General features: G+C 42.1%; 1 protein-coding gene across 1 annotated transcript in view; it reads right to left on the bottom strand.

The window, feature by feature from the left end:
- Positions 1 to 11841, bottom strand: part of CNTN4 (contactin 4) — a 1107632-nt gene extending 1095791 nt beyond the window's left edge. Inside the window, exon 1 of the mRNA XM_049862392.1 lies at positions 11739 to 11841. The gene's annotated coding sequence lies outside the window, so the exon portion shown is untranslated. The remainder of the gene's footprint in view (positions 1 to 11738) is intronic.
- Between the last annotated feature and the right edge of the window lie 1128 nt (positions 11842 to 12969).

Raw genomic sequence — 12969 nt, 5'->3', positions numbered from 1 at the left:
ATATATAGTTATTATTGTTAGGCTTGCTAAGTTCTGAAATCCAAAGCAACCATAAAGTGAATGTTACTCACCAGAGTAAACAGAGTTTCATTTCCAAGTACTGTCAGTTTTACAAATGGGAGAAAAAACGTGTAAATCTTTTATAAATTTTCAATCACATTTAACAGAATACAACTTGAAACATTTTTATGTTTCTACTCCGTCACATGTCAGCATTTGCTTTTACAGGATGGCATGATGGGATACAGCTGAAGGAGAAAGAATACAGATGAGAGCACGTTTGGTAATTTATTCCTTTTAATAAATAAGATTCTTGACCATAGCCAAAACCATTTCCCCAAAATGAAATCTCAAATGGTGCTAATTTCATCTCAGTTCTGATACAGCGGCTCGCTGTAAAAGTCAACCATAAAACAACGCACTATGGAAATGTTGCCTCCTCTGTCTCCACACAGCCAGAGAGATCTCATTGTCCTGTGGCTAAAGACACAGGAGCAAATATAAATCACTTGACTAAGTATTTTAAGAAAGAACAAAATCTCTAGTGAGTAAATTATCACTCTCAAATATTTCACCCACAACACGCGTGTCACATTGAGTAAATGCACTAAAAGAAAAAGATTGTAATGATAAAAATCATTTTTAGGGACAGGATAATTATGTGTCTAGTACTAGGCTCTGTGTATATATAACTCAATTTAGTCCTCACAATTCTACAAGAATATTCCCATCCTATGCATGAGAAAAATGAAGCTTAGGGTGGTTAAGTAATTTGGTCCAATGTTACAAATATGTAAGTGGTAGAGACAGGATCTGAAGCATCAAGTCTGTCTACATCCTTTCCTTGACACCACATAAAACAATGCTTTCTATAGTGGAGACTGAATCCCAACCTAAAATGTGGGATTCAATATTTTGGGGAGTACATTATACTAGGTTGCTTTTCTTAAGAGCTGAAAAACTAAAAGCAGTTGGTATCAAGTCAATTCAGACTCATGGCGACCCCATGCATGTACAGTAGAACTGCTCTATAGTGTTTTCAAGGCTGTGACCTTTTGGAAGCAGATTGTCAAGCCCTCCTTCTGTGGCACCTCTGGGTGGGTTTGAACTGCCAACCATTCAATTAGCAGTAAAGTGCTTAACTGTTTACATCACCTAGGGGCACCTCTTTAGAGTTATCCTTAATATATTGATTTAAGGAACCACATTATAAGAAAATTACTAAAACTCCTAATAGTTTATTAATTCAGAAGAATAAAAGACTGTTTATGAATAACAATAATTTTTTAAAAGAAAAGTACTCATTTCAGTTATAGCACATAATATAAACTACAATATCTTGGAAATTTGTTACTAATAAAGGAATTCAGTAGAGTTAATGGAAGTATGAATTTGTAATGAGCCCACATTACACAGTGCACACACACACATAACCACGCTAACAGTATCTAGAATTGTTGTAGTGTCTTGAATTCTGACCATTATGTTGAAAAAAGAAAACGGAGGGAAAAGGCCAGGAATTTTCAGTTAGATTCTTATAACTGGTAAAGTAAGACCCTGACATATACTAAAGGAATAAAATGGAACTTCCTTATACAGTAAAGATCAAGTACTTACAGAGCATACTTCTGAGTGAAGTTTACTATACTGCAGGTAAGACAGGCAATATTCCACAACTGTAACACAGGAATATCTTCACAAACTGATTCTGCTGCAAGATGTATCACAAATGCATATGGCTATATTATCAAAGATTATTTTGTATTTCTACAGTGGTATAGTAAATAACACCTTACCTCTCAGTACCTCCGACAGGAAGTGGGAGGACGGGAAGCTCAGAAAGATGAAAATGGATGTGAAACATACAAATACAACTATTCTCTGTTCTGTCTCTGTCTCTCTCTCACACACACTCAGGGAAGAAAGAAAGCAGGCACCAACATCTCAGCTGCACTAGATGGGATCCTGTTACACAGCTGAGTACAATATTCATTGTTTGAACAACACCAAAAAAAATTAAACAAATCCAAGTAATATGGAAACCCAGGCAGCCTAGTGGTTAAGAGCTACAGCTGCTAAACAAAAGGTTGGCAGTTCAAATCCACCAGGCGCTCCTTGGAAACCCTATGGGGCAGTTCTACTCTGTCCTATAGGGTCTTTATGAGTCAAAATTGACTCAATGGCAACGGGTTTTTTGTTTTGTTTTATTTTAAGCACTATGTTCTATATAAGTCATAAAGAGTATAGCATAGAGCTAACTTACATAGTGCTTAGAACGAGCCATCACACTGTACTAAAGTCTTAAACTCATACCAAAGTCTGTATCAGTTTTCTAGAGATGCCGTAACAAAGTACAGGTAGTCCTCAACTTACAATGAAGTTCTGTTCTGACAAGGTTCCATTTCAAGGATTTTGTCATAAATCAGTTCTACTGTAAGTTGAATCTCCTTTTTTTTTTTTAAGTTTTCATTATTATTGCTTTTTATTATTAGTATTTTTATAAATTCAACCTTTGAACATCTTCAAGTGAAAGTCTGAGAATAATAACATCAGCAAATTACATGCCACAACACTGTATGTAGTAGGTATCACTGACAATAAGATGTACTGAAAAAAAAAAGTCATAAGTGGGGTTCATAGTAACTCAAACACGTTAAGTTGGGGACTATCTGTAGCACAAAGTAGATACCTTAAAATGACAGAAATTTATTGCCTCACACTTCTGGAGGCTGAATGTCTGAAATCAGGGTGTTGGCAGGGTCGTGCTCCCTCCCAGCCTCTAGGAGATGGTCCTTTTTTGTCTCTCTCAGCTCCTGGTGGCCCCAGACATTCCTTGGCTTCCAGCTGCAGCATTACCCCATCTTTGCCTCCTTCTTTACGTGGCCATCCTCGCACTATGTCTCTGTGTGTGTGTCTCCCCTCCTTGTATAAGGACACCAGTCACACAGGATTAGGGTCCATTCTTCTCCAAAATGACCTCAAGCTAACTTAACTGATAACATCTTCAAAAACCCTATTTCCAAACAAAGTCACATGTACAGGTACAAAGGGTTAACATATCTTTTGGGTGGACACAATTCCATCCATTAACAGTCTGCCCTCTGCCCTCCTACCGCCATATCCATGTCCTTTCCACATGCAAAATACATTCACCCCATCCCAGCATTCTTAGCATTATGCTCTTATAAGAACTGTCTATATGGGATCAAATTGATAACAGAAACCCAAAAGATCAGATAGGAACCTTAGGGGGCAATGAATTTACGTTAAAGGGGAAGGAACAACTCAGAAAAGGAGGGTGAGAAAGGTTGCACGATTTGAAGAATGTAATCAACGTTATTAATGGCACAGGTAGAAACCGTTGGACTGCTGTATGTTTCACCGTATATATTCTCAACAAGAACAAAATAAATAAAATATAATTAAAAAAGTAAAAAAAAAAAATATATAGCCCATTCCAGTATCAACTCTAAGACCCAAATCTCATCTTCTAAATTAGGAATGGGCAAGACTCTGGGTTACGATCCATCCTGGGGAAAAAACTTGTATCTGTGGTCCTGTGAAATCTACAATATACAAATTATCTGCTTCCAAAATACAATGATGGAACACGCATAGGATAGATACGTGCAACCCAAGAGAGAGAAACTAGAGGAGAAAGGGGTTAATGGTTCCCAAGCAAGTCCAAATCCCACCAAGGTAAATTCCATTGAATTTTAAGACTAGAAAATAATCCTCTGTCCTGTGGGCCCGCTAGGATAGTGGCCCCACTCTCTAGGCCCACCAGGTGGTGGGCCTGCCCTATAGGCCTTACTCGCAGCATCTCCATAAGGTAGTCCCTATTCACTTCACTTTACCAGCTGCCATGGAGTCAACACCCCATGTGTGTCAGAGAAGAGCTGTGGTCCATATGGGTTTCAATGGCTATGACCTTTTGGAAGTAGATCGCCAGGCCTTCCCTGTGAGGTGTCTCTGGGTGGATTCAAACCACCAACCATTCAGTAGAGCACTTAACCATTTCTGCCACTCAGGCAGCCTAACCCAGTTGCCACCAAGCCGATTCTGATTCATGCCAGCCCCATGTGTGTCCGAATAGAACCGTGCTTCATAGGGTTTTCAATGGCTGCTTTTTTGGGAAGTAGACCACCAGGCCTTCCTCTGAGGTGCCACAGCCAAACACTTAAACTGTTTACACCTGCAGGAACTCCAACTTTGCTTTACAGAGGAAAGAACTGTGTCTTGGAAGAGTGAAGAACTTGCTCAAGATCATACAGCTGTTAAGTAGAAGAACAAGGTTCAAATCCAGTTCTGTCTGATCTAAGGCCCATGCTCTCGTCTAAAGTAATATATTCCATTCATCATGGTGATCATGTGTCATTAAGAAAGAAATTACATTTAGTGACCTGTTTTTTTTTTAAGCAGGAAATATATTGCATAGGAATTTCCATTTAAAAAATTGTTTCTAAAGACAAACCTACAGTTACAATGACTTAGTTCCAAGAAATCTAGATTACCATATTCATACTATATTTTTAACTAGGAAGTGTGAGTGTAACTTAAATAATCATTATTTAAGAATGTCATTCACCTTATTAAATAAAGTAAAAATAGTGCTCAGACTCCAGATTAATTTGCTAATCCACAAGCAGTCTAGAATCAATAGCAAGCTAATAGCTAATCAAATGAGTCACTGAAGGCAAAAATGTTCGTATTTATATTCTATAGTTGAAGAGATGACAATACAAATTTGTACAACTCAAAATGATGGCAATGGGCCTAGAATCCAGCTTTATAACCATATTGGGGATTTGAGTCATGTCATTTTTGTTTGTTTATTTGTTTAATTTCCTTTTCATCCAAACTGGACCCATCTCAAGGTAAGCATACATGCAACACCTGTTCTCACTGGAAACCTCCATGACAAACCTGAAGGGCAAAGGCAACAAGACTACGTGACACATCAGTACAACTGTGCAAGGTACAAAGTCATTTTATATACACAAGTTGAGCCCAGAGTCAAAGAGGTACGTATGAACAAAAGAGATTTTGCATGCATTTTTTTCTTTTTCTAACCTCAAAATCATTATAGAACCAGCAGTAATTCTGCTCTCCCAATTCTCATCTTCTCATGGAACCAAACTCCCTTCCCAGAAACTCACTACCTTTATTTCATTCACAGTGAAAAACACAGACTTTAAGGGCAGGAGCTGAAACTAACCCTACAAAATATGGAAAATATTCTCTTCCTAGACTATTAAAATTGCTGACTCTGACTTCAAATAAGGAAGAAAAATAAAATCTTGTCTAAAAAGAAACTAATCCTACCATCAACTCCTGTTTTTTCATGATTCAGAGGCTAGCTATTTCAAATGTTTCCAAATAACACTGATTTGTTTGCTCCACTTAATATCAGTAATGCCCCATGAACAGGTACTCTCTGCATTTAATTGTATTTTTAGATTCTACTGTATTTTAGGTAAAAGAGAGTCAAAGATAAATAAAACCAGTCAATAAAAATGTCGACTGTTTAGTGGGATTTACTAGGATTTAGGCAGTGTATTGAATATCTTACACGCACTGCTCCACGTAATTTTCACAAAACCCTTGTGCCAGTTTTACAAGTGTACCCATCACTACGCTCAGAGATTTATTATGTTATTTAATATCTGAACAAACCTAGAAGATACATATTATCTCATTACATAAAGAATCTGGAACCTAGAAAATCTAGGTAACTTATCCACAATCACACAGCTTGTAAAAATGAATCAAGAACTGGTAAGAATTCTGTCTCAGAATTTCAAGCTCTTGTTCACTGTCTCAAGGAACTCACATTGTACTGGATGACATGCGAAATAAGAATTATTACAATGTAGTAGGTAGGGTGATGAACTTGTCCCAGTTTGCCCAGGACTTTCCTGGTTTTAAAACTGAAAGTCCAGCATCCTGGGAACTGCGCAATCCTAGGAAAACTGGGAGAGCTGGCCACCTTTGTAGCAGGTGTTACATTCATGATATCAGAAAAAAGTACAAAGGTAGTACTTACAGAGGAGGGAGTCATTCTTTATGCCTCAGTAAAACTGAAAGAGGCTTAGCAGAAGGACATAAGAGTTGAGCATTGTGCAAACTATAATAAACACTGGGGAAGGACATAAGAGTACACCAAGCAGAGGGGCAGCGTAGACAAAGGTACAGAAAAATCACATGCCAGGGTCCATGAAAGGCGACTGATGGGTGCAGCTGGTGCTGTGGAGCTGCAGGTGGAAAAGGCGTGGGGAAGCATGGTCAGAGAGGAGAATCTCATCTAGGAGGGACCAGAAATCTCCAAAGAAGGAACTTAGTGTGAGGGTATGGTTTCACCTCCACTCCCCTTTCACAAACCTATAAGGACAGACAGGCTTTAAGGAAAGTGAGAAAGTTGGCTTTCTGATTTAGAAAGGATTATAAATGCCTAAAGGAGCCTTGGTGGCACAGTGGTTAAAGCACTCAGCTACTAACTACTCTGCGGGAAAAAGATGTGACAGTCTGCTTTCATTAAGATTTACAGCCTTGGAAACCCTATGGGGCACTTCTATCCTATCCTACAGGGTCACTATGAGTTGGAATCAATTCGGAGGCAATGAGTTTGGTTTGGTTTTCTTATACATGCCTTAGTTAAAAAAAAAGTTGCCACTGAATAGACTCCAACTCATGGCGACCCCACGTGTGTCAGAGCAGAACTGTGCTCCACAGGGTTTTCGATGGGTGGCTTTTTGGAAGTAGATTGCCAGGCCTCTCTTCCAAGGCACCTCTTAGGTAGACTCAAACTTCCAGCCTTTTGGTTAGCAGGGAATGCGTTAGCTATTTGCACCACACAGAGGCTTCATCTGCCTGGGTAGGAGGATGCCAATTTAAATGGCTCGTGTCTGAAGTCTGATTTACTCCAAGGAACTGGAATTGTTGTTATGCACGAAACCAAAGTAACACATCAGATAAGTTCAGAAACAAAACACAACTAGATGTCCTTCATTCCTATCCAGAATTCTTTCTTCTTTTTTCCTCGAGCTAATAAATCAGAATGGATTCCAAGTTGACCTTAGCAATTTGGTTTTCAGAAATAAAAGAGCATTGCAGTGGGGTCTTTAAGTATCTTCTCCTGATCCTGGTAAGGACTCACAATAAACCTATATTATATCTAATTCTACTCTAATATGTTTTAGATTAGACGGTATCATTTTTTGTTTTTCTTTTTAGTATTTTTTAAATCACCCAGCAACTTTTTTACATGGACAAAAGAAACAAGTGGTCCAATGGCTTAAATAATATATATATATATATATGCAAGAAGAAAAGGATAGCATTATGCAGCTGTTAGGAAAATGAATTCTGGAGCCAGAGAATCTGATTCAAATCCCCACTCTGCCACTTATTAGCTATGTTGAGTATGGTTTTCCTCATCTATACAATGGAGATAATAATACTTAGTTTTTTAGGAAGATAAACTGCTTGAAAAAATTGACAAAGTCCTGTGTGTTTATTAGTTGCTGCTATTATTGTTTCATTTCTTACACTTGTTCCAGTTTTTCTGCCAGAAAAATGGAATTAGTGGAAGGAAAGAGAAGGAACATGTATTGAACATGGAATAAACATCATACATGGTATTACCATGGCAGAGAATGCTAGCTATTCACCAAACTGTTTCCTCTTTTTCCGGGACACAAAGCTAGAGTACACTTCCCATCTTCCTTTAGATAAGATACATCCACTGAGTTCTGCCCAATGGGATGTAAGCAAAAGCTATGTGTACCACTTCTAGGTCCTGCCAATTAACATCCTCCAATTCTCTGTCCTTCCACTGGCTTGATGCAGATGAGCTTGGTGACCCCAATGAACATGGCAGAGGCACAGGATGTGTGACGTCTGGGTCTTGAATCGTACCTTGGGGGAGTGCTGCCAGGATCACTCATTTTCAGACTTAACATGAATGAGCAATAAATTCATTTCATGTCTGAGCCAGTATACTTACAGGGTTCCTTTGTTAAAGCTGTTAACCTATCCAGTTTAACGCAGTCAGGCTCTTGTATACCTTCACGTGTAATCCCTAGCACAATGTCTTCAAATAGGTGTCATCCCACTTTATATTAATACATGAGGAAATGAAGGCTCACAGAAGTTATGGAAATAACTTGCCCAATATCTTGAATATAATAAATGGTAAGACCAAATCTGGATGCAGCTTATTCTGCTCCAAGGTATATAACCCTTACACACAATATGGCAATATAAAAAGTATCATTCCTTTCCTCACTCATTGAATCCTTGGTTTACTTACTTCCTCACTGCTGGGACTTTATGCTTTAAGTTAAAACTTTTTTTTTTCTGTATATTCATTTCTGGAGATCTAGAATGATGCTTCCCAAGCATCTCTCTCTCTTATGCCTCAATCTATCCCCATATGAAGGATCCCTGGTGGTGCAGTGGTTAAGTACTCGGCTGGTAAACAAAAGGTCAGCAGTTTGAACCCCACCACCCTCTCTCTGTGGGAGAAAGATGTGGCAGTCTGCTTCCCAAAGATTTACAGCCTTGGAAATCCTATGGGGCAGTTCTACTCTGTCCTATAGAGTCCCTTTGAAATCAGAGTCAATTAGAGGGCAGTGGGCTTGGTCTGGATCCACGTATGAGTCTATGACATGGAAACAAATATTCTTAACCCATCTTTTACAGGGCACAGATTTCTAGCAGTTTTACAACTGGTTACAGTATCAGGGACAATGAATAGCAGAGTCAGAGATAAGGAGAGAAAGGTAAAAAATCCTGTATCAGCAATCATCTCTAAAGTGAGATGCCCATCCCAGGGGCTGTGCAAAACAAACCACTGGAACACATGAAGACAATATTAAAGTTTTTGTTTATAATTTCACTTTATTTATCCTTTAGTTTCTTTTTGTGTACATTTTGTAATGTCAGTAGTGTATCAATGTAGCAATATTTATGCTTATATGTAAAACATTAAATATTAGAACATATATATAGCATGTATTTAAAAATCTAGTGAAGTAGGGTTACATTTTCTTCTGATAAGACTATATAATAAAAAATATGAAGTCCAGTATATCTAGATAATAAATCCTGCCCCCTTTGCCAGGCTTAAAACACTGAAAGCTTAAAACAACAAAACTCTCTGCATCTGTGTGTACATACATCCCCCCACTTACCCATTTGAAGTGGGTTAATTCAATTAACATCATACAAAAGCAAGCTTTCACAAAACACTAGATTACAGCTATGTGTGTTATGTCTTTATGCCTTTGACTATAACAAAGAGTCCAACAAGTTAAAAGTATTATCAGAAAAACTTGGCAGAAAAATTGGAACTATAGTTTTCTGCTGAGCAGCTTTAATTAATCAAGATACTGTTCATTCTTTAAGACTTAAATTGGAGTAAAATCTAATCAGAAGATTTAGCACTTAGAGGGGGAAAAAATCAGAAGACGTACTTCTGAACAAAAAAGAGAAGACAGAACTAGGTAAAATAAGTGGATGCATAAACAAAAAATCCAAAGGCATTTGAAAGGCTTGTTCTCTAAATCACTCACCAGTAAGAACTTACTACAGAACGATATGCTGAACTGACTCTAGGAGACAAAGTTCCCCAAGTCAAAGGAACCGAAAAGTGCTTTCATAAAGGCTGCAAATAAGGAAAGCTGTCTTGTTGAAATTTCCACATAACTCTGACCTGCAGATTCATCATTTCTCTAGTAAACTTGGCCCCTATTAAATTAAAAAGGTCAGCCGTCCCATGCTTGCCAGCAACCTACAGTGTTCACACTGGAAAATGATGACGCTTATCCTGATCCCTCCCCATCAACTTAGGACCATGAATCCAGTTTAACTGAAAACAAATAAACAAAATAGCATTTATAAGGTGGCAAAAATAATATTCTCATGGAACTTGTTTTTGATCCTTAGCAATTTTATCCATTCCCACTATGCCTTGTGGAGATTCACACCAAGTCTTGAATGAAATCAAGATGAAGAAGCAACAGTAAACTTATGAGTGAAATGTGAATTTTCTCATGAATGTCACCCAAAATCACCCCCACTGTGTCTGCGTCCATGACACACAGTCCTTTTCCACCTACATGGGTAGAGAGACAGAGACAGAGAAAAAGAACATGCTCATCAGCCGGACTTGAAATGCTACTGCGCAGGGCTGCTTCTAAGGATATCTACACTGTCTTTACTCTCCGATCAGACTCCCTAAAGGGTATAAGCCACAAAATGCAAAAATACAAGCACAGTCCAAATTATTCAATGGAGGTTTCCAAGCCAATCAGTTATACGGAGTTACTCCTTGAAACACATCACAGTAATCTGCAGGAGCTTCCCAGGCAATTAAAAGATTTTTTTTTTTATTCAGACAAACATGCCTCCGCCCCTGTTGATTCCATAAAGGAAAACTAGAAAAAAGTTCCATGAACGTTCATTTCAGGGGTAGGGAGGGGCTTCTCCGTGCAATCAAACCTCCAGCACGCCCCCAGATCCACCATAACCTCCCTCCCAAGCAAATCATACACCCAAGGTGATCAGTCACATTGATTCACCCTACACAACCTCAGCAAGCCTTTTCGCTCCAAATACGGAGACCCAGGCGTGCAACCAACCGCCTTAGCTTCCCGTAGCGCTAAGCCGCCTCCTCGCAGCAGCTCCGCTGTGCTGCAAAATGTTTTCATGCATCAGACTCCCTGACTGGTTTAGAGAGCTTTAGGAACCCACGCCCTCCTACTCTCGCCTCCACACCTTTCACGAATAATAAATATATACACGCGGCATAAAGGGAGGAGAAGCACAAAGGTTTTGAACCCTCCGCTCTAGTTGGAGAGTCAGCGGGTTGGTGTCTGCGGGGCGCCTGGCGCACATCTCGTCGCTGTCTGGGTCCGATGAGGAGAGGAGGCGGTTGCCTTTGCTTCTCAAAGAAAACTGAAATCCACCGAAGTTGCTGGAAGCGAAAGCCACCCCCGCCCCCAACAACCTCCCTTGGCAGACTGGGGAAACCAGGTTCCCGCCGGGGACCTCGTCTGTGTGGCTTGCCACTGGATGCCCAGGGTTTAGCACGGAGCAGGCGCACAGCGAGCGCACCAAAAAACTGTCTGCATGAAGCAGGGCTCTTTCCACCATGGCTACCCGGTACCTGCTCCCTTAGTCCCAAGTCCCTTCCAACCACAGCTCAAGTTTGCCTTCCTCTACTCTTGGCTGCAGCTGGGAGATCAGAAGTATCACGACCTCTGGGTACCAACATCAGAAGGAAACCCCGGCCAAGAACCGTGTGTTAGGGGCTAGGGCGCACAGAGAGGGTGCAATACCCTGAACGAGTTGGAGAAGCTGATTAAGAGTTCGCAAAGCATTCCAGGCTCTGGACTCCTTGTTTTCTGGCTGCCTCGCAGCGCAACAAACTTATTTTCCGACTAAAAACGAAAAGAAGGGTCGCCGTGGGGTGACGGTGGCGTCGTCGGGGCCCTGCCCCCTCCAGGGCTCAGGGAGCGCAGCTCTCGCTGTCCCGACCCTGCATGGCTGCTAGGCTCAGAGCTCTCCGGTCTCACGGCCCCTGGCCAGCGCTGCAGGAGCCAGCGCCCAGAGAAGCCCCTCTTCAGCCGGCAACCTTCAAGGACCGTGCTCTTTCCCCGAAATCCGCTAGCCGGGGTGCCCCGGGAGAGCGCGCCCAGATAGGTGCGACCCCCGGCAGCTCGCCCCTCACTTACCGCAGCACCCGAGCGCGGCGTCCGCAAGAGCCTCAGAGCGACTCCGGCACAGTCTGAGGGTCCCGATGTAGTGGCGAAAGCTTCCTACTTGCGACCAATCCTAGTGTTGAACCCGGTGCTCTGCCTGGAGCCGCGCTCCCCTCCCGCCTGGCTTTAGCGGCGGCTTGAAAAACCCGGCGTGGCGGAACGCAGGCTGCCGGCTCCTCAGACGCCGGCGGGCGAGGCGCGTGGGGAGGAGAAGAGGCTGGGGGAAGGCGGGGGCCCACGCGCAGCCGAGCTGGGCATGCTCAGTGCGGCGGTCCGAGGAGACGCGCGCCGGGGCGCTGCACCTGCCGGCCCTGCCCGGGGGAGGGAGGTGACTCGTAGTCCTCGCGCGCGAAACTGGGGAAGGGCTCTGCGCCCTTGGAAATCTTCATTAACCTGGTTCCCATGCAGGGGCGCAGAGAGGGTGTGCCGCTTACTAGTGGGGATATACGGCGATGATACCGCCTTTCTTTGCAACCTGAATATCTAGACGAATACACCGGGCACAGGAGGCGCGACCTGCAAGGGTACCAAAACCTCTGGGCTACCAGCAACGCGGAATTAGGGAGATCTGTAAGGCGTCCTGGCGGGGAAATATTCGCGTTTCTGGGCTGAGAATTACTGAGCCGTGGGGGTCCTGAACTTAAGAAGCAGACGGAGGGGGCTTTTAGGTTTCACCTGTCTGTCCGTAGGCTAAGGACATTGGCATTACCGACCTGGATTCTCACCGTGCAGTGAGCTTTCAAGCTGGAATATGTGTGGTAAAGGAAATGGTTGTGATAACATTGGCACGAGGATCAATATGTGGTGTGTGGGGCATATTGAAAACCTTGTTATTCACAAGCACGTGCTTTGGACATTCTACTGTAGGAACCTATTGCTTCCTCGCAGAAATGCCACCTCCCTTCCAGTCTCAATTCCAAACCTCAGGATAACCGCGGAGATTCGTAGCAGTGCCCCAGCTCCTCACGAGTCCTGTGCAAAGTGAGTCTGACAGTCGGAGGAAAGGCAGCCCAACCGAGCTCGTCTGGAATGCGTTTCCAGCAACTCCAGGAGGAGCCCAGGTTCCTCTCACGAGGGAAGGGCTGACTACGGAGAATAAGCCCCAGGGGCTTTGCTGAACCCCAGTCTTCTTGCGCTTTGCTCAGCCCTACAGAGCTGCATCAACGTCTTCTGACTATTTACACAATCACGTAAACATACTGTT

The sequence above is a fragment of the Elephas maximus genome, chromosome 20 (assembly GCF_024166365.1).
Source record: "Elephas maximus indicus isolate mEleMax1 chromosome 20, mEleMax1 primary haplotype, whole genome shotgun sequence".
NCBI lineage: Eukaryota > Metazoa > Chordata > Mammalia > Proboscidea > Elephantidae > Elephas > Elephas maximus.
Note: the sequence above shows the minus strand (reverse complement) of the source record. Positions and strands in the feature narration are given on the sequence as shown.